This window comes from Pungitius pungitius, chromosome 16 (assembly GCF_949316345.1).
Source record: "Pungitius pungitius chromosome 16, fPunPun2.1, whole genome shotgun sequence".
Taxonomy (NCBI): Eukaryota; Metazoa; Chordata; class Actinopteri; order Perciformes; family Gasterosteidae; genus Pungitius; species Pungitius pungitius.
The window spans coordinates 4,958,130-4,985,457 of record NC_084915.1 but is presented as its reverse complement, the minus strand read 5'-3'; the positions used below and the strand labels follow the sequence as shown (position 1 = coordinate 4,985,457).

The 27,328-nt window shown below is 41.2% G+C and overlaps 1 pseudogene; it reads left to right on the top strand.

Annotated features, from left to right (window-relative positions):
- Positions 1-27,328, top strand: part of LOC119215591 (vacuole membrane protein 1-like) — a 46,373-nt pseudogene that overhangs the window by 13,851 nt on the left and 5,194 nt on the right.

The window sequence follows — 27,328 nt, the reverse complement described above, 5'->3', positions numbered from 1 at the left end:
TTGTGTTTCTTGGTCACACAAACATTCTCTCCAAGCGTGTGTGTACTTTTCCAAAGATTGGTCTTCTGGTTTGTTAAGAATGTCTATTTGAACAAATATCGTTGTCTCTTGAAGTCCCAGCTGTGCATTTTGTATATAATTCATGTAAATGTGACTTCTGGCTTACGAACACTGTAACTATTCTCTGTCATCTCAAAGGAGTTTGTTTTTTACAGAGATGAATGTGGCCCGTCGTCTCGTTCGCTACTGTCATGCCCTTCCTCGTCCTGCTCCGTCCTGTCCGGCTTTGTCCCATTCGGCTCATGAAGTTGGAGCCTCACCCCGGATAAGCCGCGTTGCTTGGGTCCTGCATTGCGTCATGCCAAACTCCCCACTGGGAGCACCCTTTCTTGCACACATACGCTTGAGTGGCTACACATCGACGAGATCGAATACAAGTCGCTAATCGGATCGCATTGTTTCTCACTTGTTTGATAATCTCTTTGATAACTTTAGTGTGTATCCGGTCTTCTTCCGTGACCTTTTCTTTGTGACTGGATCCTGTTCAGTATAAACCTAATTTAACGTTGTGCATAATGAACCTATGTAGAACGAATAGTTCCTCTGCAAGCCAGTGCTTCCAGCTGCTCTTTACAACAGGTGTCCTACATGAACTCACACATAAGTTAAAAATCTGCCTGTTTGTGATAAATTCTTGACACTATATAAGGAGGAATTACTCTCAATTAGATAATGGAGACATCCAATAAATACTGCTGGTATTTCATTTCAAAATGCCACAGGTGTGTTGAAATGGAGACCGTGTTCATTTTGCTATTTCTGTGCATTTGCGTATAATTGTGAGCTTGTGTTGCCGAAGGCTTGTTTTAGAGTTCAAATAAGAAGAATCCGCTGCTGAGTCAACTTTCCCTTCACACTAGAAATCCAACCTGCACCTCTCATTTCCTTTGAATCCAGTTTCCCTCCTTGGTGTCCTGTTACGCTTTCAGAAAGAGAAAGTGGCAGTTATTGCAGACATCCAGCAGATGTTTCATTGTTTCTTGGTGAATAAAGACCATCGCATTTTCCTCTGCTTTTAATGATATAAGGACAATGATGTCATTAAAGAAATTGTGTATTATTGGATGAAGGTCCATCTCCCACTGTGGCTATCTGCGGGCTGTAAAGAGCCATCAAAGAAGGCGCAGAAGGGCATGGTTCTGATACTATCAAGTTTGTGGAAAGGCACTTTTGCGTGGATGATCGTTTGGGATCACTACCATCCCAGACAGACCAATGGACTCGCTGCAGCAAACACAAGCATCACTTGCGGGATCAAATACAACACAAGTCAGCATCAAACTGTCAGGCAGTTTTAAATGTCTTTCTGCCCAAAGATCGTGCCTGATGAGAATGATTTCCTGTGTTAGTAAAACAATCCTGTTTATTTGTTGTTGTCCATGAGGCACATTTGTTTGAGTGAATGATTATTCAGCTGGTGTGTGTGTGTGTGTGCGTGTGTGTTGAGTTTCTACACCCCAGCGTAGGTTTCCATCCTTGATTGTTTCCACTCTTAATCTGTTGCCACTTCTCCCGTAGCCTTTAAACAGCATGAAGCAGCATAACAACCAAAGTTGTGTGTTTTTCTCTGTTTCCTAATGGTTTGTTAACTCCTCCAGAAATGAAAGCAGCAGGCACACTCCCTCTACATGCTAGTTTGGTGGGAAAGTCAGAGAAGAAGTTCCACTGCAGTGTTAATTACACAAGAGGCTGCACAGATACCGGCCCACATGTAACCATCCCCATGTCATGAATCAGTATTTGACTCCCCTTCCTCTGACTCAAACTACTCCCATCAGGTGGATTCACAACTCCTACTCTTTTCTCCTTTTCTTTTCATCTTCCTCTTTCTCCCCCTGTTTCTCCGTCTTTCTCTGTTAGGGACCCCACATAGCATCGGTGACCTTGGCAGCCTATAAATGTGGCTCGTGGATTTCCCCGAACCACCCTATCCGGACCAAATAGTCTGTCCCCTGCAGAACGCACCAGCACTGAGCTCCGATGCTGAGCTGGTGGGCGTGGAGGCTGCGGGGGCAGACGGGTTGGTGGGGTCAGCTGCCATCCAGGGAAGCGTCTCTCTCTGGACCATCATCTCCAAAGTCCGCCTTGAAGCTTGTATGTGGGTAAGTGCCTGCTACACACCGGCTGTGCACGCTGCCGGCAGCAACATCTGAAGAGCAGCCAACTGCGGGATGTGCAGAGTTACACTTTTATAAACATTTTTCATGGCCCAGTTTTGGTTGCAGCTTGGATTGACCATGCACATTCGCCACAGCTTTGACCAGAATTCCGAGTGGTTGCTTGGAAATTTTGTTTAATGTCAGGTGAAAACCTCCTAAATGTCAGGTTCCCAGGCACTAAGGAAAACAATCTTGTCTTCACATCGACCACCATGCATACTTAAAGGCGTCATTAGACACGATTGTGGAAACATAAAATCTAACAAAATTGAAAAGGAACCGTCAGACTATACATGCCAAGGACTCCAAATTAGGTGCACAAATCAGACCATCAGTTTTTTCTTAGTTATCAATCATTTTGTATGCTGTGGTAGTAGGGAAAATAACAACTTGGCCTTTCGTTTCTAGTTTCTCTCTCTGTCAATGTTAAAACAAAGAATAATTCTAATCTTTTAGATCTCCCTTTGACCGTGTGAAAGACTCTGTGGTGCTTGCACCCTTTTTGAAGAATTACTGTCAATTACTTTATAATCTCTGAAAGTAAGGATCAAGTTATCTAAATTTGCATCAAACTGCACATGCAAATGTCTTTATTGTTACTCACTTGCTTGGAAATCCCCGGCTTCTTACCATAAACCCCCACCCCCACTCAATGTTGGTGGTTTCACACCTTGAACCAGCCCTAGTGGCTGATGAGGAAGATGAAATGAAACATTTAACCACTATGGCAAAAATATATAAAAATAACATTTGGTCTTTCTGTTCTTGTGAGAAGCAGTAGAGCCTTCTTGGTGTGTAGTTACATTTAGACCAGGGCTCCGGTGGGTTATCACTGACTCACACATGTCTCAGAGTTACCACAAAACAGGCGCAGACTCACACTCACACGGAACACCAACACAACAGGTATCGCCACAGTGACATCTTTTCATGTAGACTGTTACAGGCAGTTAGACACTAAGAAAAGAGAACTCAGTGACGTTTATTATTCTTTATCTGTTTCCCCTGTTCTGCGTAATGTGGAAGTGAGGAGAGAGGGGGTGGGGGGTTACAGTCCCTCAACCGCCTCAGTAGGAGCTGCACAGCCAACAGAAATGGTGTTCACAACCTGCTTTGCACTGTGATTGGCTTCCTTATTGTTTTGAAATACATTAACTTACATACACACTTGCAAAATTTTAAATTGCACACATCAATATTTAATAGAGATATTGTAGGCTTCATCTGAATGAGCATGTGTTTGTTTATGTGTGTGTGTGTGTGTGTGTGCGTGTGTGTATGCCATCCAATCCCTTTGTAGTTACCATGGGATACCCTCCACCCAGTGACCACCACACCCATGTAACCCCATCTGGTGTGGCCTCGGCAGAAGCTTGTCAGCTCTATAGCTAGAGACACCTGTTGCACCCACCCACAGTTTCAAAGCGCCCACACCAGCATTCCTCCTCCCCCTCCTCCTCCCGCCGGGCCTCCCATCTTCTGCTTAAACTGGTGATGAGACACCCACCCCCCATCCCCCCACCACCACAACCTCTTCTTCTGTCTCCCTCCTTTCTCTTTCCTCCTTTCTCTTTGTTGCCTTGTCTGTTCCCCCTTGAAGCCTCTCGGTCCACTACTGTATGTCCGTTAAGTGCTGCACTTCAAACACCAACACTGTGCAGGTGGACGTCTTTCAGTGCCCCCTACACAAACACACACACGCACACAGATGCAGGCACGCACGCTCACTAATAGAGGCAGAGCTATTGAATGGAGCAGCTGCCAGGGAGATTAAGGCAGGTCTCCATTAGGAAAAAAACTGGCAGATTTCATCAAAGACAGCAGTGTTAAGTAGAGAACAGGGTGTCCAGATTATAGATGCCGTCTGCCAGGATTTGGGCTTGAACCGCCCCACAAGAATGATTGTTTGGGCTTGTTGTCGCTGCCATGGTTGCTAACTACCCACTAATCATCTTCTGGCTCAGAAATCCTGCTACATACAAGTAATGTGGCTGTGATTAGTTAGTTATGTTCTTCTAGGAGAGCGATTGAAGCTGTGATTTTGTGCGTTTTCCACCCAAACAACAGAGTTTTCGTCCAGTGCTGGGCTTCATAGGATGTTAGGCATGTGTTGAGGATTGAAATCATCCATATGCCATTTGTAATTGTAATGTACACCAACTGTATCCTTAACGTCTTCTTTCAAGCTTCTTGTACCACGACTCGCACCCTGTGCCTGGAAACATTGAGCTGTGAGCAACTCCAAAAACACTGCATTTCTTGGGGTCTGTTTTCATTGTGTTAATCAAGTTTGTAGCCCTTACCCCCTCCCCCTTTCCTCATGTCTTGGCGGTATGAACTTGGTGAACTTAACCAAGGGCTGCAGATTTATTTCCCTCAAATCACATCCGCTTCTTTCCCGTTAAGCCTCCTGCACTTTACAGCTACCAGCTCTTTTTGCTTGTCAGATATTGATATCTTGGTTTCCTTTAGGCGCCCCTGAGTTTGTTAGCGCATCTTAAATTCTCCAGAAACACTGCATTACCCATGTCCAAGGTAGATTAGAAAAGAGCAGTTAGTGGTGCTGTGTTGATATTCTGTTTATAAGTTGAAGTTTTTTCACCCGACCTGGACCTGTGTTTTGTATCCATGGTCGCTTAATAATCTTTTGGCTTTCCGTCCTCATAAATCCTTTCTGTTTTTTTCTGATTAGGTGCTCTAATCACACAACCCAGAGATCAAGCAGTGCAAGCTCCAGTGGATAGTGAAAAGTGTTATTTTGGTGCCATGAACCATGTGGTTGATAATTCTAATCAGCAAGATACCAAACAAAATAAAGCAAATTGAAACTAAATTAAAGCCGCATATTGCAAAATATATAAATGAAAGCAATACATCAGCTTCAGCATAAAATGCATTTTAATAAGTTACCATCATTAATAACCTGCACTCTACCTAACAACTTAAATCTCTCCCTTTTTGTTTAAGGAGAGGCCTTTCTTGCCAAAACAGGTCACAGTAGAACATAAATCCAGGGAGTGCTGCAAACGGTGAACTTTGAAAAGCTGAGCAGCGGTTTTTAACAGTCTCCACATCTGTTTCTGGGTTTCTGCCTGAGCAGGGTGCAGGTACAGCGATTGGAGAGCTGCCTCCCTACTTCATGGCCCGGGCCGCACGACTGTCCGGCACCGAGCCCGACGACCACCAGAGGTTTGAGGAGATCGTGGACCAGACTCCGTCTGCACAGGTGAGACACTGCTCCATGCACCCTCTCCGACCTCTATGTAAACCACCTCACACCTTCCTCCTTCTGCCTCTACACCACACAATTCTCATCTTGCAGAGCTTTAACTTTTATATCTGCAAGCTTCACTTCCTTCTCTCTCCTGTTCTCTTTTACGCTTGCATTTACCTTGTACCATTTTATTTCTGATTAATTATTGTTGGTGTTGAGTGTTGGTATACCTAAAATCATAAAGGCATATTTGTTGTACCAGATTCCGACATTGTGCTTTGCGTATGTGTGTATTTGTGTGCGTTTGTAGACCCTTGAGCAAACTCCACCTCAACGAGTGTCTCAACGGCACAGCGGGAATTGAGTGCTTTCACATCGTTATGACTAAGAGAACAGCAATAATGCGCTTGAGTGAAATGTTCCTGCTGTTTCCGTTTGTTTTTAAATCACCTGCAAAAAAAATAGTTTCAAATCAAACATCTCTGGTAATGTTTTAACAATGCCTAACAAATAGTTATTTTTGCACCTCTTGTGATTTTGAATGGAGAAGGAATGACAGTAGGTTGGTTAAGGATTTTCATCACACGTGTCTTTCCTCAATGTGCAGGCAGACATGTCAACCCTCCCGATTTTTCCGGGAGACTCCCGAATTTCAAAGCCCCTCTCGAAAATCTCTCGGACCGACCTTTCTCCCGAATTTCTCCCGATTTCCACTCAATATTGCTACACCGTCCGTCACTGGGCGCGCCGCTTCAGACCGAACAATAATAAAGGTTACACCTTGAAGTCAAGTGCGGCAATTAGAACGGAAAAAGATCAGACTGGCTGCAAAGAAAAAAAAAAGATTGTGCAAGCCCGGCCGCCGACCGCTAGCACCCCCTCCCCACATCGACCACAAGCACACCCCCAGGTCAGGTCAGGTGCATCATAAATGGGTTTGAACCTAAAATCACCTTTGTTTACTGTTGACTGTTGACAGAAAAAAAAATAGCGTTGATATCCAAGGTATGGATATGAGTACATAGTGATTCACAGAAGCAGTGATTTTGTTTCTCGTATTCATTTCAGAAACAGAAAAGCTGTAGTTAAGATGTGAATCATTACTTGCATGCTGTGTTCTATAAGGGTATAAATTGGGTTTCTGGTGACCAGCTGAACATATTTCCCACCCTAAATTGAGGCATTAATTTACTTATAGCTGAGGTGGGTGGTAGAACATATGGGTGCTGGGTATTTCACTGAAAGTGATCATACTCATAAACATCAAATTTGAGAAATTACCAGAAATTACTCTTTTTCAACATTGTTATCTCTCATTGGAGATAGTAAGACAAGTAAAAAAATAACCAGGCACATGTTTTCTTTCCTTTCGTCTTCCCTGATCAAGCTACTATGGAATGTCTTGTTAGGCAATTGATCAATGGATCAATGCTCATTCGCTGGTGTCCCTTGCATTTATTTTTTGCATTTGACTGGATCGCATACTCATAAATCTCACTTCCTTCCTTACTTGGCCCCTGCTTTTCCCTTTTCTTTTTAAGTCAAACTGTGTAGCCATGGTTCAAACAGCACTTATAGACCTACTTAATAATTCGTTGTGTAGCAAATAGTATACCAAATGATCAAATTATAATTGGGATATTTAGAAAATGTGGCAAAAATCCATGCCGAAAGCTGCACTGAGGCTAATGCTTTTGGACCGCTGGACATGTTTAATACTGGTGGATAAGGTTGCTGCTTTTGCTGGAAGAATGTTACAAACACGCAGCGTGAGGGAGAAAAAACGTTCTGTCCATATGATCGTCTCAACAATGGAGAGCTTCAGCGCGTCTTTATCCAAACAAACGCAGAGTGCGACGCAGGAGGAGCATCGTCGGTTTGTCTCGCATCCTTGCGAGCACAGATTAGAAGTGACGCTGCATGCTGCTCTCAGGAACACAGCATTAGTCGCTCTCTCTCTTTCCCGCTCACTCTCTCTCTCTCTGACATTGTTTCTTTTTACTGTCCCTCTCTTTCTATGCTCAGATTCTTTGTCACGCACTCCGTTAGTCTCCTACTGTGCATTACCCTCTCTCTCTCTGATGATATCTGGCAGCCGGGTACATGTACATGTAATGTGTGTTTGTGGGATTGGACCGCATCTGGAGGCAGGTTGCGAGCACCGACGAGGAACATTTTTTCTCTTGCCAGGGCTGCTACCGTTATTCGGATGTTCTTTTCTTGGGCTTCCCTTTTTCACTCAGTGAGATCCCGCGACACCTCTCTGATTTTGACTCCCACCTTTTACCTTTTTTTGTCCTTTTGAATTGGACACGGATTGCGTTCATCTGCTATGGATTTGTGTGTGAGGTTTTGATTGAAAGCTCAGTAGTAGTCGGGCAAAGTGGAAACAGACTCCAGTGGGATTGAATTGAAAAGACTTTGGTATTGGTGGATCGTTTTATATCAGACTGGAAGTGGTTACATTTTGACCTCAAGGATGTAACCTCCTTCAAAACCAACACTCCTTCAAAACCAACACTCCTTCAAACACACACACTCCACCCTGTGGCAGCAGAGCTGGATTGAAATGCACACTTTGTCCCCTCTACTCTGGTCACAAAGTCTTGTAAGTGGCATGGTATTTCTTCTGTCTTGCACGTGCCAACTTCCTGCCACAAGTGCACGTGATGCCCAGCAGCAGAGAACTCCGTTTTTTTTTTTCTCATTCATTCAAGAGAGCTATTCAAAAATAATGAAGTCATGCCTTCTCAAACGGCTCCAGACGCTTATGTCATGAACATCGACTTTTTTTCCCCCCTCATAAATCTTTAGCTCAGTGCGAGAGCGGGGGGTGCGCTGGAAAGGAATCCTCATTATCGTGCGGACCGTCTCGGTGGATCCTGCAAGGGTCGTGTTCATGCTTGTAACATAATAATATAGTTGTTTCTTGGCTTTTTTTTCCATTCGGCAACGAAAGGGTTAACAGGCTGTGAATTCTTGGTTGCCAACTCCCAGGATTGTATCTCCTGTAACTCAAATCAGAGCCATCTGCGCTGGGCGTATGCCTGCCTTCCCCCCGGCCTACTGCACTCAAAGGCTCTCTGTGCTGTGGTTTGCCCGGCCCCGTCACGTGACTTCTCTGAAAATGCCCCCTCCCTCCTCCTCTGTCTTTATTTCCAGTAAACTGTTTGAAAGGAGGGGGGTGAGTCAGAGTAAAACCAGCTTCCCTTTAACCGCAGCTTGTTAAAGAATTTGTCAACGTGGACTTGGGTGCATTTTTTGTGCGTGTGTCGGTGGGCGTGTGCGTGCATGTGTCCGGATAGATTTGAACGCATGTTCTTTTCTTTTTTTTTTCTTGAAAGGGAACCGTTGCTTCTATTGCGTCAGGAGTCCTTAAGTGCTTCACTTCCTGTGCCGGAGAGAGCAGGCGCAGGCTTGTCAGGAGTTAATGAGATAAACTTTAGCCATCTTTGCGTCAGTGGCTCACGGACGCTTCAGAGATGTGTATCTTCAGTGTGAAAGACTTTCATTAAAAAGAAACGAGAGGGAGAGAAAAATATGTGCGTGGGTGTTGACTTGTGCTATGCATAGATTTTTCCTTTTCCAAATAAAGGAGAGTGCCTTGTCGCTGCCTGCTTTTTGTCGGTTTATACCTCTTCAGTACTCCTAAAGACTACTGACAACAAGTTGTTTGCTTTGTCAACTTTTTCACTTGGTCCACTTTTTGGGGGGAACCCCCAGAGCAACTTTTGCATCCACTTAAGCATTTCAGATGATAAAACAGGCAAAAATGTAAGAAAGCACGCTATTGTAGTTTCAATATTCTGACAATAACCAGTTATAGATCAAGATAAAGAAACATTAATCCTGTAAAGTTGCTGTATCAAGTTTGTTTATTTTTATAGCTACCATCAAATGGCAGCAGTAATTTGAACTGTCATGTTAAATATGGAAGACAGGACATGCTATGTATTTATGGTCTAAGAGTCATTTCTTTGCCATGTACCTAATGTGGATTGAATCATATTTTCAATTAGTGGACCTTGTGACATAATTCCATGAATGCTAATATTGTGAGGAACATTATGCTATTCATCATTTATTAAATCATATTAAATCAAAACAGATGTGGCACATTTGTAATGATTGAAATAATGTGTGGTTCGCTATACCATTTAATTTAAAAGAGTTTAAGACAAAACTTGTCCAAGCACTGGTGGTATGATTATTCAAATGAGGAATCGGTAAGTCTGACTGTCAGAAGTATAATGCGGCTCACTTCAAAACTGTGCTCAGTCTCCCACAGAGCAGGGCGCCATTTGGGGTGACTGTGTAGACTGCAAATAAAGCATCTGTGCCGCTCAGCCAAAACTGGAACTAAAACCTCCACAGTTTTAATGACGCTGCACCCTGGACAAGATCTTACAGAATGTAATTGCTGCTAAGCCTAACCCTGCAGGCCAGCAGTGACTGGGGTGGGATGGGTTCGGCGGTGGGAGCGGGTGGTGGGAGGGGAGTGCACCTCCCTAGCAAAGATGGTGATTTTCCATAAGCTGCCAACAACAGTCTGAATGTCTGAACCCCCCGGCATACAAGATAGATGCTTCTCCCAGTCTAGAGATGCAGAACAGAGGGAAAGTCCAGGTTACACGGTTCAATTATAGTAAATCACAGTGTCAAAAGTTCACACACATGCAACCCCCTCCCCCCACCCCGCCTTTAGACCCTGCCCTCACCTCCTCAGAGACCCTTTGTTCACGCTACGGCGATATTTTCATCCCGGTTCTCATTGCATGATTTAATAGCTCGGCCCCCGGTATCTTTTGTAAACAATGGACGTGTCATGATGTCAGATATCTCCATGGCACTGATTGGTTCTACAGGTTTCTGTCCGCACTGCAACCGTCAGGTGTCCCCGGTCCAGAAACAGTCCTCAGCGGTTCATCGGTAAACCATCCATTCACATTCCTTCCTCCCATGTCTCCCACCAGCTGAGCAACACACACACACACTCATGAATGCACAGATGGGGACAGGCTAGAATTAAAACTACAGGCAAGTCCAAGGAGAAACCGTCATCATTGGATGTCAGTGCATGCAGAAATTCAAATTGTGAACCAATCAGAATCCCCCCCCGCCCCCTCCCCACACCACACCACCATATTAGGCGACATCCCATGTCTCTCAAGTTTCCTGTTTACTTGGTTGCACCCCTTTAAAAGATGGTCATTGGCACTGTACTGGTTTTGTTGACCATATTAGGTATGATCAGGTATTGCCAGGCCCCTCCCGTAGTTTGAATTTATGTTTTACAGAAAACTTATTTTTTTCTTGTATGTGCATACTACTAGGAATAATTTTCGTCAATTAATTTGTTATTTAAATCTTTGACCTGATCTGAAAAATATGTTTTCAGTAGGAAAATGTCCAGCAAACAGAATTCAAACATAAAATAATAACACAAGTCCCTAACTATAGTCCCTACTACTTTAAAAATGCAAATGATCTGGTTCAGGACAAATAATCAAGTTTCTGAATGTCTTAAGGTGTAAGTTCGCTTTAATACCAACGTTAATATGTGCATAGCTACAGTTGATGTGGAAGTGTGTATTTTACTAAAAAGAGGATATCTTAGTTTGCAACAAAAACTTTTATACCAGTTTAATCTGATAGACTTTTATTGCAAACCATCATCAGACTTTGATTTAATCAGAGCAAACTACAATATACAAGTTTGCTACACTAGAAGACTAATTTAAATGAGTTTATTTGTTAGCAGAATAAAGATCCAAAAAAGACAGCTGTTGCTTATGAAGAGATATGTAAAACAAAAATGCTTCATTCAATACGCCTTAAATATAATTTAGAAGGAATAGCCTTCATCTATTGGGATAACACGTTTACAAGAGGATGGCAGTAATTCATTTATTACATTAACTTTGTAAATAAAGAGAAACAATGTTTTCATGAAAAAGTGCAATGTCCCTCGTTTATTGAATTATTTTAAAACAATTTCTGTACAAGAAACATGCAGCGGTTATTAATTCCATTGTCACTGGAAACGTGTGACCAAGAGAACCGCCTTTGGTCAGAGTGACTCACAAATTCTGCCTCTTTGTGCCGGTCTTGCCCTATCCGTCCGTCCTTGCGGGTAACACAAACCTCTTTTCAAAACAATGACACATTTTTCCCCAATATACCTTTTCTGGGAAGAGGAGCCTTGATCAATGGGGATTTGAAACAAGGTGTTCTGGGAACGCAGTGGGGATGCAAAGGAAACCTCTGATGCAGGACCCTTCATAAAATGTAATGCCTAGGTAATTTATAAAATGATTACTTCCAGACAATACTAGATTTGCCAGTGCCATCTAAATTCTTATACGTTGGATACAAATGCTACAACTAGTTTATCACTTTCAAGGAGTAAAAATACAATTACTTGTGTATGTTGCAGGAGAATTCAGGTTTTATAGCTGTAAAGTCTGCCGGACGGTCATGAATTTAGCAATTCATTTAATTGTGAAACACATTTTATAAAAAATTTAAATAAATTAATATTCATCAAGTTGTAGACGGATTTTTTTGTTGTAGATATACTTATGCAGACAACTTAACTCACCAAGAGTTCTTCACACCCCACACATTTATTTAGTTGAATGTAGATAAATGACAACTAAAACTGAAATGTCTATGTTTTGGATAGTTTTTTATTGTTTTAAATGAAACACAGAAACTTTGGAGGTTTTAGAAACTTCTAACTGAGTGAATATATGCACACTCCATTTTTAACTTTGCACAGGAGTACATCTCATTTCTTAGGATCTAATTACTGTGTTTGACAGTTCAAATGTTGCTTAATAAATGATGACAACCTCTTTGTGGGGGCTCATTTACTGGATGTAGGAAAACCTCTTTTTTTTTATTACTCATTTGATAACTGAAAACTACTCGCCTATATTTCGTTTGATTTATACACCAATATGGTTTTAGACATAAAATGAAAAATAATTACTGAAGCGACAGACTTCAACAATTTAAAAATGAACTGAAACATTCAGAGATTATTGAGGAATCCTGAAAGCTGATATTTGATAATATGATTATTTTAAATTAGGTACTGATTCCAAACTGTTTTATTTGATTTAATCCAGCATTGAATATTCTTTAGATCATTCGTTAAAAAATGATTCCAGCTTGTTACACATATTTATTTAAAACACCTCTGTGATATTTCCTCTACCACAGAAATGTTAAATACATAGAAGAAATACATAGAAAAGTTAAAAGGCTTTGCTCTTAAGCAAATGTTTTAGTTTCCTACTTTATTATTTTAAACACATCTATTATCAATCTGAAAATATGTCAAAAAATGTATTATGAATTTAAATACACATTTTTAAGAATTCTATTCCTTTTAAATCCGGTAATTATCTGACAAAGACATCTGTATTAATTATGAATTATTGTTATTCTACAATTAGCTGTGATGTGAAACCAGTGAAGCGGATTAGAGATGCGTACTGTAAATAAAGCAATGTCTAAATTATACAAACACTATCGCACATTTTTCCAATTTCTGCTGTTTTTTAGGACTTTGCCAACCGAGGAAAAGTGGCCGTGCAGAAGCTCATTCAAAGGGTCGGCTTCTTTGGGATTTTTGCCTGCGCTTCCGTAAGTCACATCACAATTATTTCTATTACATATAAGAGTTTTCATCCCCATTAAAACATTTAAACAGGTTAAATGATTTTGTCATGTTAACAAAACAATTGATGTATGTGTGCTTCGTTTTTAAAACACACACACACACACAATTCTGAAGTATTCATTATATTAACAACAAATACATTCTTTGGCTAGTGTCATGGGACTGTGTTCGGTGGGTGCACCAGTAGAATATAGATGGAATGGATGGAAGACATTTTAATACTGTGCTACAATGTTTCATGTACCTTCTTAATGTCATTTTTTTTTTGGTTCTTGAGGTGAATTTACACAATATCAAACATTGCCATCTCTATTGTTGCCCTCAGATTCCAAATCCATTGTTTGACCTGGCAGGAATAACATGTGGACATTTCTTGGTCCCCTTCTGGACTTTTTTTCGAGCAACACTCAACACTCAAAAGCAGTCATCAAAATGCACATTCAGGTGAACCGCTGTTTAAGTTATATAAATTCATGAAAACAATACCGGGAGGGATTTCTCCAAAAGTGAAAATCTAGACTTGCATACAGCAAAACACCCTTTTCACAGCATTGAATAAGTTGTGGTCGTCTTGTATCTTTCTTAGACAGAAACCTCTTCTTTGTTTTTGCCAGAATTTGTAATTGTGTTTTCTTTTATATTCTTCAGAGGGCAAAGTGTGTTAAATAATGAACCACACTAATGCAAAGTAATTCTCTACAGTTGTTGGCTGTTAGCAAGGAGGCCATTTTGTGCAGCCAGTCGATGGAGGCAACCATTTTGTGTTTGCAGCTGCTGCACCCCCCAGTGCTTAGTACAGTAGACCAGTCCGAGTACAGCAGAAAATGAATGAGAAACCAAAGGATATATCCTAACCCCTTTGAATGGGAAAGTGCTTTTAGGACTTGGCATCCCAAATGTTTCCTCCAATCTTGGAAAATCTTCCATTTGTATCCAGGAGTTTGCAGTGTGTCTGTGATTACCGTCAGCGGCTTGTCTTTCTGTTTTTTTTTTTTCTGAGTTTGGAATTTGTTCATAGTGATTCAGAGAGGAAAAGTTAAAAGCAAAGATCCTTTTTCCTTTTTCCTCCTTCCTTATCATACAAAGCATTTTCAGGAGAGAAAAGGGTGGGGTGGAGGTCAAACCTGGTAAGCGTAAGCTAAAGCTGATAAACGTTGTTGGTGGGAGGTGATGGCAAAAGAGGGAGGGAGAGCTTCTGCAGCAGAGGGAGACTGGGGGTCGCATGCACGGCAGGCACTGTACCAGATTACACCCAGGGGTCCCAGGGGCCCCAACAATGACAGAGGTGAGTCCCTCCCGCGCTTGTGGAAAGAAAGACCTCACCCTGCTCTCCAGCATTACTAGGGGTCCCAATCTCTTCTGGAGCTGCTTCTTCTGGTCACGCGCGGAGAATGGTTGATGTCAGGGAGAAAGTAGCGGGGCCCCTTGAGTCAGCCGGAGGTCCGACAGACGGGCGTGTATGTCATTAAGCAAAAGTGAAATGAGGGAAATATTTAAGACCCTTTGACTAAAATGAGCGTGTCAAGACCATGTCACCATCACCATCTGTCTGGCCATGTTGCTTTCTCTTTCTCCACGCTTAGTGGGGGATGCCTGACCGTATGAAGAACAGAATCAGGGACTTTACTTAAATATTTGGACTGCGACTCACTAATTCTGTCTAACCCCCGCAATGAGGGTGGGTTAAAAAACACCCCCACCAAAATACACATATGACATACAGTATATAGCATGTTAGAAAAGCAGACAAAAGACCACCGTAGCAAAGCTCATCAAAGAGCGCTGGCACAAAATTGTTTTTGTTATCCTAAGTTTATATGTGACATTGTGATTGTTGTACTGATGAGGCTGTCACATTTATCCCTCCTCCCCTTTAGTGTAATACTTATACTTTAATAATATGTACGTTGCTCTTCGTCATCACTTACATTGTTTAATAAATGTCCTTAGTTTGCAGTATCTGCACTCCAAAACTTCTAATCAATGTACTCAGTTTATAATAGCTTGTGGAGTTCCATAATTCAGACACATCTGCATGTCAGAAAGTAGTGTTTTATTTTATTTTAATAGAATTAGCCTGTTCAAATTTAGATAAGACATTTTTAAACGCGTTAATGTATTTTAATGTGAAAATAACTGAAGCTACACATTTATATTGAGTGGAAGGTTATGGCTCCAACATTACATAAATTAAAAACGTCTCATCTCCTATATCATTTGTTGCACTTTTCCCTGTAATTCAACAGTTTATATTTAGTGTCTTTCGAATCCTTTGGATCTGGACTAGAATTTAAATAAAGTTCTGTGGGTTTGAACAATCCTTTTTTGCACAACATAGGTTTGTAATGATGGACCCGCAAAAAGCTGTGTTGGGTTAAGCCTTTCTAATGGCATGTTGAAGGCAACCTAGATGTAACTGGATCAAACCACTTCTTTAGTGGTCAAAATGCATATTGGTCATAAGAGTTCAGTACCGTACAACAACTCAAGATCCAGTCAATAATTGGATGCATGTCGGGGCCCCTGTGCAGGAACACACAGGGCTGAAATGAACCAGAATGGATGCCAGTTGCAATTCTGGCCTGATGACTCAGCAAGAATCAGAGCTGGAAGGAGCCGGCCTCCAGCTCCCCTCTGAAGCAATGACACATCGCCTTTGATTCCTCCGCTCCTGTATTCATCCAATCATTTACACACACGCACACGTACAAGCACTCCTCTGGTGTGATATGCTGACCTAGTGTGCTGTGTTGGTCGTGTACCGTAGAGCCCAAGCCTTTTATTTCTTGGCAAAAGGGCGTCTTCAAGGCTGCTTTTTAGACCAAACCGCAATGGCGGAACAAGGCATGGGCTCAGGAATAAAGGGTAGGTTGAGCGAGTGTGTGGGCGAGATGAGGAATTACCGTTTAAACTATGATGCATGCAGGGCCTTGTTCTAAAAACCAGCACTGACCTCATGGTTCAGTAACTGATTCGCTCTTTCTGTGTGTCTTTGTCATACAGAAACTGTTTGTGATCGTCACCTTCAGCAGGCACATAGTGGAGCAGATGGTCTCCCTCATAGGGTGAGTAGGCCTAAATTTCTGTGTATGTGGGTGTGTACTTACATGCGTTTGTTCGCTCACCAAAAGTACCCTTTTGGGTGTGCTGCTATCATAGGTGAAAGAGGGTTGGGGACCTTTTTAGGTGTCATGATGCATTCAAGTAAGTCCCTTTTGTCTGCAATCGGTCTCCACTCCTTTGTGACTCCATTGAAGGTCATGTAGAGTCAGAGGTGGCTTTGAGTGGAATAACCTGGTAATTTTCTAGTTTTTGAAGGATGTCTGGTTGGTTCAAGCGGTGTGAAATTACGTCACATTACGCTCTCCATTGGGCCTCAGACAGGCTACATTGTGATTAATGGCTTTTATTTTTTCCACTGGATGACTATGGGCATGAACTTGTCTTAGTTTCCTCTCAGTAACGGATGAACTCTTGTCTGTCATCGAAACCTCCCCGTACTTTTCTCTCATGACACACTGTTGTTGCCCTTTTAACCAATTATGTTACCTACATGACCTCATAGAGAGCTCAGGCCAAAAGAGAAGGCCTCTGGTGAGATGGGTCACCCTCACCCAATCTTTTATTCTTTCATTAAAATAAGCTTCTTCAGGTCTCAGACCAATCCGACTGTATATGCTGGTGTTTATTAGCTTGAAACCTCTTGAGAGAAAAGAAAATATTGAAATATTGAGTTTGATCCCCAAATAAAAACATTTTGTGCCAGTACTTGTGTATGCCAAGCTGAAAACCTCATCTTTATGTTACATTTACAAATGGCATATGGTTGTAGTCGTGCATTAAGATACCGGTTTTATCACTAAGCCAGACACAGAGGGGCTGGAAAAACCAAAAATAAAAAGTCTAACAAAATGTAACAATCCCACACAGATACAGATTCTGGGCTTTTTGGAAATGAGAGCAAAATGTAAGCCGAAAGAGCCTTGGTGCTTGGTGTGGGTGCTGATTGGTGCCATGATGGGTGTCCTTGTAGAGATGCCAGGGGTTGCAGCTGGAAACTGCCCTTGACACACCTGCTGGTGGGAGTATGTTTATTACACACACGCTCTCTCTCTCTCTCTCTCTCTCTCTCTCTCTCTCTCTCTCTCTCTCTCTCTCTCTCTCTCTCTCACTGAAATCGGGCTACCAAATTTGATCGGCTCTCTTTTGTTTTTAATATGGGGTCTTAGTGAGAGGGCTTCTTATGGCTGCTGTTGCTCTATTCTCCTTGTGTCCATTTTATTATTAATTTAATACACAAATCTTCTCAATGAGGTCTAATCAATGGAGGCTAAGGTTGCCCAAATTGGATGTGTGTTTGTGTGAGTTGGGCTGTGAAAGTCCCCTCTTGTCAGTCACTGTTCATTGAGCTGCAGATTCACAGAGACAGATCATTGGTTATTGACAGGTTTCAGTTTGACTCACTGCTCGCTACTCTCTAAAGGAAAGTTTCCCTCAATACAACTTGTCAACCGTCAGCTTCCTTCCTCGCTCATGCCCTGCCGTACTCAGCTCTGATCATCTCGTTTTCACTCTCACTCACACACAACCTTATGAATGGGTGAAAGCCTTTCAACCCCTTAAGCACAGGCAAACCACAGTGGGAGTGTTAACTGTGCAGGTGCTTGAAAGTAATTTTGCGCCGTGACACCCCCTTAAATACCCCCACCTGCAGTGGCCCCCCACCGAGTCTGTCATGTTGCAAGTGCTTGCACACACGTCAACTTTGTGCACACACATACATGCAAACATTTTTCCTGCTGATGCCCTCCTCAAAGAAACGGTATTCTACATTACATTTTTTTTTCATTCACCAAGTGTATTGAAACAATTTTATGCAACATCATCCTTTCTTGGTCTTTTGCAAACTAAATGACGTACTTTTGAACCTACGTTCATCAAATGTTTTACGTTTTTGAAAGTTCTTGCAGAATTTATTAATTTGCCTCTGGGTCTGAGTATTTCTAAATTTCCCCATGTGAAATGTCAATCATTTGCAAATAATTGTGGATGATTTGCTTTCCTTTTATCATATTTTGCTTCATGATTAAATTATGACGTCATTTCTAATAGAATAATGACCCAAATTTTGTAACGCCGAACCCACATTTCAACATTTGGCCCCAGTTTGTTTCAGTTTGCTTTGCTCTGGATTCACTATTTGTAAAACTCGGGAATAGTATTTGCCTTAGTCTGTGACTAAATGGACCGTGGTGACGTTCGTATATGTTTATACAAAGGTCTGTGTGTGACATCGTGCACAGAACATGTCTGTGCCTAAGAAATTTCAACTGATCACACACTGAAAATGTACATAACACTGTTACACTGTACATAAAACGTGTTATTTCACATGATTTTCTTATTTTAAGTTTCTACTAATTTAATTTAATCATTTATCAGCTCAATGACGAAACTCTGTAGTGAGTGAAGGTTAGACCATAAGTTTAAACTGCAGTGAAAACAGATTGTTTGGTGATTTTAAAAACAAGTGTGAGCATTGTGGTGCTTTTTTGTTTTATTTTAAAGTTTATAGAACATTTATTTCCAAAACTGAAGTTAGTAGTAATAATTGAGCGCTGATTTACAAGTTGTTTGGTGAATACAGTACATCATTATTGTGTAGTTATATTTCCATTTGGTTAATATTCCAAATCGTGTATACTCAAGACGGCTGGCCATGAATTCTAAAGTTTAAAAGCATATTGTGTAACTTGGAGATGTCTTCATTTATTCAATATATCTTGTTTTCAAATGTTGGAATTTTTAGGGATATTTCTGAAAGTTTTCACTTATTCATCAGCAGATCAAATGTTTTTCTGAATGACAAATGGAAAGTGTGTTAATAAAATCCAGCCTCATAAGAGAGCTTTGGATCTCTTTATGAGGCTTTAAAGATGTCAACAGCCATTTCCATCACCTGCGTTAACAAAAACAGCTTTTTGGCGGGACGGGAGGGGGTTTTACCGGCCAGAAATAAAATTCAGAGAATATGCAAATAACCTCAGACAAATTGAACATAAGTGACTTCAAATTGCCATTGTACATTTATGACTGTCAGATGTTCATTTTAAGAGTATGACCAAAAAAAATGTTATTCTAATTAATGTCTGTTTCGAGTGTCAAGACATTTCAAATTTGATAAATTACTTGTGGCATTTGAGGTTGAATCTGTAGCCCTCGGACAGCAGTAGTAGGATAATAATAAAGATAATTTTTCCTTTGAAGTGACACAAAGTCACAACAAAGCCCTCCTTGGACGCCTTTTGGGCTGATAACAAGAACTGATAACCAGGTCTCATGGAGCTGTGTGTCTGATCAGACTCGTTAGGCTTCCCACGTCCTCAGACCAATGTACACATGTCTCTACTTTAAGGACGGCAGTGCGTGTACATTCGTTGTTTGAGTCAGAAAACTTTTTTGCAAACTGTTGCGACGCTTGGCTTTGATCAAGATCTGAGGCAGTTGTACTGTCCAGAGTTTTTAAGTCTAGGGATTTTTTCTATTTGGCTAAATATACTTCTATTTCTACCACAAAATCACTTATAACTTACATTATATCATCCACATTTTTAATTGTACTCAAACTCAATTGATCTCTCTCTTGACATAATGAGAAACAGAGTTGGATACCACAAATTGCTCATTTCTAATATGAATATTCCTTTGAATTGTGTGTGTAATTGAGGTCAATAAGCCGAGACAGACTACAAAGAAGGAACAGGCCCCTGTTGCTGTGCTCCATATAACTTCAGGCTAACAGATTAATCTTTTTCTGAGCTCAGTCCTCCCTCTCCTCCTTCTTATCTCAGCTCGTGAGGTGGTGATATGCAGCAGGAAGAGCTCAGAATCAATCATTGCATGCAGTAAGGGCATAGGGAGCTTTCCTTTGTTAGACGTACTGTCTGGGCCTCCGGCCCCTGAGTTTGATCTGTTGTGAGTCACTCTGTTGAGGCTGAATTGCTAACTCTGATTCATGCCACTTTTGTTATATCCATATGTGATGATATGTGAGGAGGAAGAAGTAGCTGTCTGCAGGACACGGTGCGTTTACACTGTGTTAGCGGTGACTGTGGCTGGATTGGATTGGGATTGAATTGGGTTGGTTTTCTCTTGAGGCCTGGGAAAGGACATTGTCTGAGGGGATTATGTTTGTGAGAGTATGGAAAAGAGAGGAAATAAGAGAGGAGCAGAAACAACAAGAGAGACACCTTTACAGTTTAATCCTATTATATCTTATCTAGCTTTACACTTAAAATAACTGTTCTCTATAATCCGTCATCTTGATTGAGTCAGCCACTGACTGTGTCTTGCATTGAGCTTGACAAACCTCTCAGATTTAGGTGTCAAGGGAGGCCTATGACTGTAGGGCTCTCGGTGTGAAAGCCATTGAGATGCAGAGAGGAAGAGATGGGACCTGAAAAGGTTATCCAGTAGTCAACGGTGCACGTCTCCATGAGAATCGCAGCCATTTACATGCCAGTCCGTCCCTAAGGCTAGAGTCTATTACCAGCACAATAGGCCCGCAGATGGCTGTTCCATCCACACGAGGCTGCTGGCATTAGAGGGCCACAGCAGGCCGGCCGGCCGGCTCAGCAGGAGGCCGGGGCAGAGCCACAGGTCAGGGCAGCCAGCAGTTGTATGCGCCGCTCACCGGATCGTACTGGAACTTGAATTGATTTTTGAATTGCATTTGAATTACGTTATAATGTAATGCAATGGCTCAGATGTTCCAGCTGTGATAGTATACCTTAACTAGTTACTCATAGGTTCTAATTGGAGTAAGTATAATTTACGCTGTTTGTTCAAGTTTCTATCTGTACTTTTTGTACAGTCAGTTAATTCTTCTGTATAAAGACTAACTTTGTTCGTGTAACTCAGACGGTCTGAAAATGCAAACAACTTAAGTAAAGTTGGGTTAGAGGAGAAGTGAAATTGCTGAGAACCATGCAAGCTATTCTGGGTTTTCACAGTACTGCAGTTATTTGTGTGCATGTAAAAGTACTAGAGTTAAGGAGCAAAGTCACTGCTTGTTTCCACTGAATTCCCCCCATCTTGAACACACACCCTCGGCTCATATAGAAACTAGGTCTGTGTGGTTTCATGCTGAATGTGAGGTTGTCTCGGTTGAAGGTAACTACGGCGTCACCTTGTAAGTTGAAAGCAGGAAGGGTTTTTTTGTTTTATGTTCCCCATGTCACCCAAGAATGTCCTTCATCAATTAATATTATCTGTTCAATAATTGTACACGTCAAATATAGGAAGGGTACTGCAGTCTAAAACATAATCTTTCCATCGTTTTTACCAGTCGCACCTGTGTCACATGACTGATCTTATAAATAGTCATCTTTGAGCCGTATGAGCAACGTCTTTCCGTCAACCCAATCCACCAGAAGGGAGTATTCTCTATCCCGTTAGTCACCGGGTGCTCCGGTCACTTGAGAAGCGCCTTGACAAAGATTCTCTCTTTTTCATACAGCGTTGTTAAGTTTAATGAGAGGCCCGGTGGTGCGTCCGTTTTCTCATTTCCCCCAGTTCCAGTCGGGTTACCTTGGCCCATAAGCTCTGAATGAAAAGCCGAGGCAGTAACATTTAGAGAGGGGTCTACTCTCTCAAATTTCTGTAGCTTTGTGGAGAGAGGAAATAAGAATAAATAAGAATTTCATCGTTCAGAGTAACCTGTTTAACTGTACACATGACAATAAATATCTGGAATCTCTGATGCAAGAGGTCATAAAGCAATTTAGAATAATATTCAACTAATCAAGAAGAAGTACGGTTCGAAACGTGTGCTGCAGGTAATAGCACCATGAGGCAAACAAAGGGGGCACACAAATATCTGAATGTGATTGCAGCTTTGATGAGTAAGTGTGTATGTGTTTGTGTGTGAGTGAGTGAGAGATAGAAAGACAGACAAAGAGAGGTCAGATATGTGTTCCAGGTCTGGTGTCATATTATGTGCCTCCCAGAACTTCCTGCTCTATTCATTGTTTGGAGTCCCAGTCTCACCCTCTGCGCCCCCAGTCTCACCCTCGGCTCGTTCCCTACTCGTACTCAGGCCGAGGCAAGGAAATGACTCAAGTGTTTAATAATATGGACGGCAACTGGCTTGTATGTTGTTTTGGGACACAGTGCGCCATTGATTCATTTTTAGAGCAGCTCAGATACCAGGGGGACCACAAAGATGACCTCGAGCAGCATCATCCTCTCAAATGCATTGTTTGATGAATCCTATAATCGTCATGTGTGCTGTGATTCTACCAGTTATCATGAGTATGTGTGTCTTCGTCTGTGTTGAGAGAAAGAGAAGAGTCATCGCAGACACAAACTGACTCAGAGGCCCCGGACCCTTCGCCCTGCCCCCACCACACCTTAGTCAAAACAGACATGTTGTTCCCATCAGAAAATCCACAACAGCGATTATTTGAGAGGGAAGAGATAAATATGCTCGCAAACAATAGTCCAGTTTGGAATCAGCCTGAAAACCAGGGCCACCATAAATCTTGATTATGCTGAAATGTTTTTTTAATTTTTATCCCCAACACATAAATAATTTGCTTATTATTTCATTTTGTGACAATCTTCAAAGATTGTGCTTTGACTAAATTATAGGACTAGACAGCCATAGGATCTTAAATCCCATTCACACGGTATTACTGCTTTATTGGGAAATAACGTTGTGTTCAGGCGCTCTTCCAGAACTAGTATTCTGTCACACAAACATCAAACTTTGGTGGCTTCTAACCACAAGCTCTGCAGCTGGTAAAATCGAATAAACAGCTGGACTGTTGGGGCAACAAATCAGAAACATTACATTACATGTCATTTAGCTGACACTTTCATCCACTTACAATAAGTGCATTTCAACCATAGAGATACAAACTCAGAAGAACAAGAAACAAAAAAGGGCAATTTCGTCAAAATAAGCCGTATTACAAACCTGACCAGGTACCTGAAATCACTTTTCTTTTTTGCTTTTGTGATGTACAAACTTTTAAAATCAGAAAGAATTGACCTTGCTACCTTTCTTACCAACTAATACCTTCTCAGTATTTTGTAAAGCAATCACTTACAGAACAGAAGTAGAACGTACAGTGTTGAAGCGGATGCTTCAGAGCCTCTGTGGCTTCTACAACCCATGCAGTTGTCTGATCTATACAAACCACACAAACTGTATACAGTGTATTGTATCCTAAAAAGTCCCTGACATACATCCTTGTGTTCACTGGCTAATATACATGCATTGAGTCTACATGACCGTCGACCTTCAAGCCTTCTCAGGTTCTCATCTAGTACCACGTTCCACCCATCTTTGGTGTGTTTCAGACCTTCACATTTATATACCATGAGGTAATGTGTCCATTCCTCTTGTCTGTTTCAAATGTTCCCATTTGAGACTAATAAAGTTTAAGTTTAAGTAGAAATACAGTGGTTGTGGTTGTCCCATAGGAAACAATGTCACCACAGATCACACACAGTGGCCATTGCTTCCAGCATGACATCACAGGATGGATGGAGAAACGGGAGAATCAGCGATGCCCTGCACCACCTCCTCTTCTTCGGTTCTTCTAACTCCTCCTCTATTTCCTGGCTGCCTGTCGCTGCCACTCTACAAGTAGCAGAAGGACATGTCTGGATGTGTCTCCACTCACATCTGAGTCACTCACATTGAACAGCCCTGTCTCACCATTGGAAAGGTCCAGGCCTGGTTACACAGTGACCCAGTAACCCCAGACACCTCCACACCCAGACCAGGAGGGCCTGTGTGGGCATGGCGTGGGGTTGTGGGGGTTGGAAGGCTGTTTTATGTGGCTGACTGGGAAGTGAGAGGAATAATAGACTTCTATAATGGGTGCCCCCTGATTTCCTGGCAGCACTGCAGGCACCGGAGAGGACAGCATGTGTCCGAGCTTGTGCGTGCGTGTGTGCGTGGTGTGTGTGTGTGCGCTGGCTGACACAGATGGCTGTGGAGAAGGGATGTGATAAACACACTGGGCAGGGGATCTCCGTCCAGGAGTAGGCTCCATGCTTAAGTGGTGAAGTCACTGGGAAAAAGTCTGGTTGAACTGGAGAAGGCACACTCACTCACACACACGCACACAGATATTACCTTACAGCATTTGCACGTAAATTAAAACTCTCCTCACAATAAAGTAAAATACACTCCTCCCCTCATAATTCCATAATTAAATCATTCTACCACTTAACAAAACCAAATTGGAGCAGTATTTATTTATCAAGTAATGAGCTGTAAAAAAGCAACGAGTGGGTAAAGAGGTCAGTGTCGCCGTACCGCGGGTCAGAGCGCTGCCTCACCCTGTGTGCGTGTGCGTCTTCCGGCGTCTGTGCTGTTGTGTTAGGTGTGAGCTGCGGCCCTGTGGAACGTTGGGTAACACTAGCGATTGCCTAAGCCAGTTGTTGTGATGGTGTCGTAACAAGTTAGACCTGGCCAGGGTTTGGATGTCATGTGAGCCCTTGTTCTCAATCATCCCCTGTGTGTGTGTGTGTGTGTGTGTGTGTGTGTGTGCGCACCATTGGGATTACAGTAACATCAAGAATAAGGAACTGTGACTCTGTGGGTGTGTTTTTTTAAGGTGCCATTGTAGGTGGCAGCATTCAAAAGGGGCAGACAGTTCAAAGGTCGCCTTTCTTACTCATGCCTGCGGAATCTAGTTTTCTCAAAGTGAACATATGACGCCTAAACACTCACATTCACACTCTGTGAACAGCAGGTGGAAGTGATAGTTTATTAAAAAAATGAGAGGCTGACATGGCCTCAAAATAACCCCTTCACACTAATGAAACAGAAGCAAGAAGGTGAGAGACTTGAGGCTTTCCTACCGTACCATATCTCCTTGTTTAGTTAAAGCTTATCTCACTGGCATTTCTTTCCTGGTTATTGAGCAAGATAGCATCATTTCTTGGTTAACGAGCAGGCAGGGCCTCTATGACGTTTTTTTCCAGGTGAAGGAGATATGAATGTTTCCATCCATCATGTGACAACATGAGACATTGGTGATAGCAGCCGGTATCCTTGTTCTCCTTACAGTTATAGTAGTATTTACTGTAAAGTGCACTTATGGGCAGCATTGTTTCATTTTATCAAACACTAGTGTGACAGTTTTTTGTCGTATTCATATGTTTATGTTACACACATGAGAAAGTAACTTTTGTGAAAGTTGATCAGTTTGACAGTATGTCGGGTGCTGCGAGTCAGAAAGCAAGAACTCACTTTGTCAGGTCACTTTAAATTCATTTGTTGATTAACTAGCATTCTCCCTCTCTTGCATTCTTTAATAGCACAGACAGGACAAAAAGAGAGTTTGTATGGGTGTTTTATTTGAACTACAGTCTATAGCTGCATCATGAGTCATTTAACAGTTTGAGTTGTTGAGCTGCTCGTCACATGTCGCATACAGTGATATCTGTTCATGGCTTTAGATACCGTTGTTATAACTTTTCATTTTAGTTACTTAGATCTTTTTTTATTTTTGACTGCTGTTTTTCCTACATTCCTAAAATAATTTCATCCTCAAATCTTGAACTCAATATGTTTCCAGGTTTTTTTAATTATTGCTTATCTTTCCTATTCTATATACAGTATAATCTGTCTATGTTGATGATATTAAGCCACATATATTTACGGCAAACCGCTTTTGTAACCAAGGAATGTACAGCTGATAATTTTGTTAAAACTTCTGGAAGTAATTCAGTCAATTAGAGAACCGCTGTCGTAAAGTTTGATGGGACTTACACATGCATGCTGTTATGTGGTAAAACCAAATACATTTTAAGACAGGGCATTATTGTGTTATCTTTAAAAAATATATTGAATAGGTTTTCTATTTAGAAGAAGAATTGCTTTTTATAAAACTGTTCTGATCAACCGGAATGCTAAGCAATTAATTATTTGGATACAGACCCAGAAATGTCTATTCTAATACAAAATACATAGAAGAGTTATTTGTGTTAATTAATTAATTTGATTAATGTACTGCATTGAATATACATCACCACTACCTTTATAAATTATGCAAAATTTTGAATATGATCTTAGGATCACAACTATGTCACATCTGTTCCACTTGATTAGATAAAACCATTTGTTATCCATTTAATTTATAACTAAATTATATAATATGATATTCATGTTCTGCACACCTACTTTAATATATAGTGAGTATATATATTTATATATATTAATGTAACAATTATATATATATAGTACAACATTATTATTTTATTTCTTAAAACCAAATTATGCTCATCATGAATGTAGATATAATTTCCTTTTTCATAGTTCAGTCTTTTGAGTTTCTACAGAAATTATCTAAAAGATCAGATTTTCTGAGAAAATTCATTATCAAACTAATTAAATTCCCTGTTTCTGGAGTGTTGTAGAGCCTGACCAATGGAAATAGAAACAAGTGTGGAGTTGTTAGTTTATATGTAGTTTTTATGTGCAGGATTTTTTCACAAACCCTTTTCTAATATTTACTCAGTATCCGAGTCCAGTTTATTGTTTGACAAATTACACCTTCGGGCTATTCGAAATTTCAGCTTCTAGGTTTTCTCTCCTTTACTTTGACTCAATCTAGAGAGCACTCCAAAAATATATTTTAAATGTTTGAACTTTTGAGTAACATTTAAATAAACTTTTACTACAATGAACAGCTTCACCTTAAATAATAAAATATATTCAATTGAAAGTTACATAAAAGTTAACTTTTTCTCAAAATGAAGAAAGTTCCGAACTTCTTCTCACAGAAAGATGTTCAGCATTGGTGGTAATTCATGAACACACTTACAGTGGGAATTCTTAAATCCAACAATGGTCACAACACCCAAAGCAGAAAGTGAAAATATAATCCCAAAAAGCTGGTAGTCACCAGAATTTTAATGAGAGGAGCGAAAGGCTGTCCCGACTGAGGCATTCAAACGTGTTTTAGACTGCCAGCTTTGAGCTTCTTTGTTGGTGGATTTGCACAGGCTCATGAGTCAGTATTGCTCATGTAGGGGAGGATTGAACCGCCATTTCTAAAAACATTTTTGCTCACCCTTTGTCCCGACCTGTTTACATTTATCTGCTGATCTGGTGTTCTGACTTTTCGGATCTTTGTCTTTTTTTGCGCAAACACACAATAGGCTTTTCTTAAAGGTTTTATC